The sequence below is a fragment of the Meriones unguiculatus genome, chromosome 4 (genome assembly GCF_030254825.1).
Source record: "Meriones unguiculatus strain TT.TT164.6M chromosome 4, Bangor_MerUng_6.1, whole genome shotgun sequence".
Taxonomy (NCBI): domain Eukaryota; kingdom Metazoa; phylum Chordata; class Mammalia; order Rodentia; family Muridae; genus Meriones; species Meriones unguiculatus.
The window spans coordinates 77069389-77072292 of record NC_083352.1 but is presented as its reverse complement, the minus strand read 5'-3'; the positions used below and the strand labels follow the sequence as shown (position 1 = coordinate 77072292).

Below are 2904 nucleotides of genomic sequence, written 5' to 3'. Positions count from 1 at the left end.
ATTTAACTTCAAAAACATCTCAGCATTCTAAACATATAAAAACATAACAGAATGTTGCAAATTGCATTTAGGTAGAGAGGGTTCTTGAACTTCACTTGATGCAGCAGTTCTTAGCTTTTTTGACCATGAATTCTACAATTTCTTTAAAAACAGTTTAAAATCCACTGCATTTAACTAAAGAAAAAAAAATCCAAACCCTTCTCATGCCAGCTGGGCCCTCCCCACTTTTCCACAACTAAGAATGTCAGCAGAATGCTATGCCACTATATACAAAAACAAAACAACCTGAAGGTAAATGGATGAATGGATGCCCACTGCAGGATCAGCAGGTCCAGCCTCGCAGTGCAGGCCCTGAGCTACAGCCCCTCCAAAAGGCATCTTCCTCTCACAGCCTCCACGCCAAACACGCATCAAGAATCTGTCTGGGTGGTTTTGTTCTCTTTACAAACTATAGACATGTACAGTTGGCAACTCAGGATTTCTAGCCAATATAGTTAATACTACCTTACGAGTTGAAAACAAAATGCCAGAAACATCTTCAAATGCCTTGTCACACCAACAGCAAAGTGCACAGAGTGAGGACAACACCAGAGTGCTTTTTCATTTTAGAAATGTTTGGAGCTATGTATAACTTTGATAGTTTCAGGGTGCTCCAGACACCCACGGCCACTTCATGTAAACCACTGACACTCTGAGAAACTACAACACTATCTTGATCAAATTTTGTAATTAAACCTAACAAGGGCAATAGACACAGCTCAAATAAGATGTGCCAATCACAGAGCTCTCCTACTCCAAGGTACTCACAAGGAGACAAAGTTTGTGTTCATCTTCCTCCTCCTCTTCTTCCACCTTTTTCTGGGCAACTTTAGCAGGGCCTGTGGCACCACCAAACTTCCCTTTAAACTTATAGTCAGCAACATCCTTCTCATACTTCTTCAGCTTTGCTGCCTTGGTAATATAAGGCTGCCTTTCACTGTCACTTAAGTTAGTCCACATCTCACTCAGCTTTTTTGCTACATCTCCAATGGAGATGCCAGGGTTTGTGGATTTGATCTTGGGGCGGAATTCAGAGTTGAATAAGAAAAATCCAGAGGTCTTTTGAGGACATTAGAGTCCTTCTTCTTCTTGCCTCCTTCAGTTGGTCCATAATCTTTCCTATCATAGCGTACTTTATCCGCCTTTGCCATTTCATCAAGCTTGGATTTCTCTTTGCCGGACATCGTCTTCCACCTCTCAGAGCACTTCTTGGAAAACTCAGCAAAACTAACCAGGACCTCTGGGGTTTTCCTCTGATGTTCCTCCTTGCACGTCTGCACGAAGAAGGCAGAAGCAGACATCTTGCCCTTTGGTTTCTTGGGATCACCTTTAGCCATACTGACTGTTTTGTTCGCTAGTCTGGGCAGCCCAGAGAAATACGTGCCCTGCGCTCCCAGCCTCACGCTAGCTGCCTTCACGAGAGCCACCTCGAATTGAATACCTCTTAAATTTTTAGACAGTCTCACTATGTAGCCTTGGTTAACTGGACCTTACAGATCTGGATATCTCTGCCTCTGCTTCTCGAGTGCTGGAATTAAAGATGTGCTCCAACACACCAAATAGAGTGAAATATCTTTATATTTTATTTACCTTCTATTTATGTGTGTAGCTGACCTTTGCTACTTTGTGAGTTTTTCTTTTTCCCACTCTTTATTCCCCCCCAATTTCACCCCCTAACATTAGATAGGAGAGAAACAAGGATAGAGGGGTGGAAGAAATTAGGAAAGTCCCTGAATCTAATTTCTTTCCTTCTGTTTTTTCTTCTTTAACCACAGCTACTAACAAACCGCAACCAGCCTCCCTAAATGATTAACAACTACGCACCTGTGGCACTCTAGCAGTTATACACTCTCTGAAAAGTTCCCAGAATTCCAAATGTCACACAATCGAAGAAACTATCTGCATCTGGCAAAACCCTGCTTCTGCTAGAGCATGAGGCAAATCATAGTCAGCTGCTGCGGACAGTCCAAAGCAGCCCCACATCGCACACCTGGGATTAAAACAAAAACACATTCTTTTTGTTTGTTTGTTTGTTTTGTTTTTGAGACAGGGTTTCCCTGTGTGGCCCTGGCTGTCCTTGAATCACTCAGTAGACCAGGATGGCCTTGAATTCACAGAATCCACCTGCCTCTACCTCCCCAAGTGCTGGAATTAAAGGCATGTGCCACCACATTCCACTTATTTCTGTGTTTTGGGTGCTGAGAGCCCAACCCGGGAACTCTTGAAGAACATCTAGTTCTTTTAACACTGAATCATCTCTCCAGATCCTAGAACATTTGTTTTGTTCTTAAAGACAGAGTCTCACTGTGTCACCCTGGCCAGCTCGGAACTCACTATGTAGACCAGGGTGGCTTCCTGAGTGTTGAGGTATGTATTATCACATCCTACTATAATAGAATATCTTAGGAAGCATTTGTCTGGGTTGAGAAGATGGCTCATTTGATGAAGGGCGTGCCTTGCAAGCACAACGACGTGAGTTCAATCCCCAGCACCCATATAAAAATACTAGGTGTGGTTGTGTATGCTTGCTGTCCCAGCACTAGGAGGTAGAGAGCTGCTTGTTATCCAGACAGTGTAGGCTTAGCGGTGGGCTCTAGGCCAATGCTGTCTTAAAGGTGAATGGCATTCCTGAAGATGACACCCAACTTTGTCTTCTGGCCCATAGACATGTACCTGTACACACAAAAACAGATATACAGACATACTCACATATAAAAATAGTTATACATCCAATTTCTTTTATAGCGTCACAATCTAAAACCCAAAGAGATAGCGTACTTCCCTGTTGTTGCTAAAAAAACAAAACAAAACAAAACAAAAAAACGAATGTTGGGCTATATAATGTTTATTATTAGCTCTAAGATT

General features: G+C 42.6%; 1 pseudogene; it reads right to left on the bottom strand.

Annotated features, from left to right (window-relative positions):
• Positions 1-789: 789 nt before the first annotated feature.
• Positions 790-1379, bottom strand: LOC110555853 (high mobility group protein B3-like; annotated as a pseudogene).
• Between the last annotated feature and the right edge of the window lie 1525 nt (positions 1380-2904).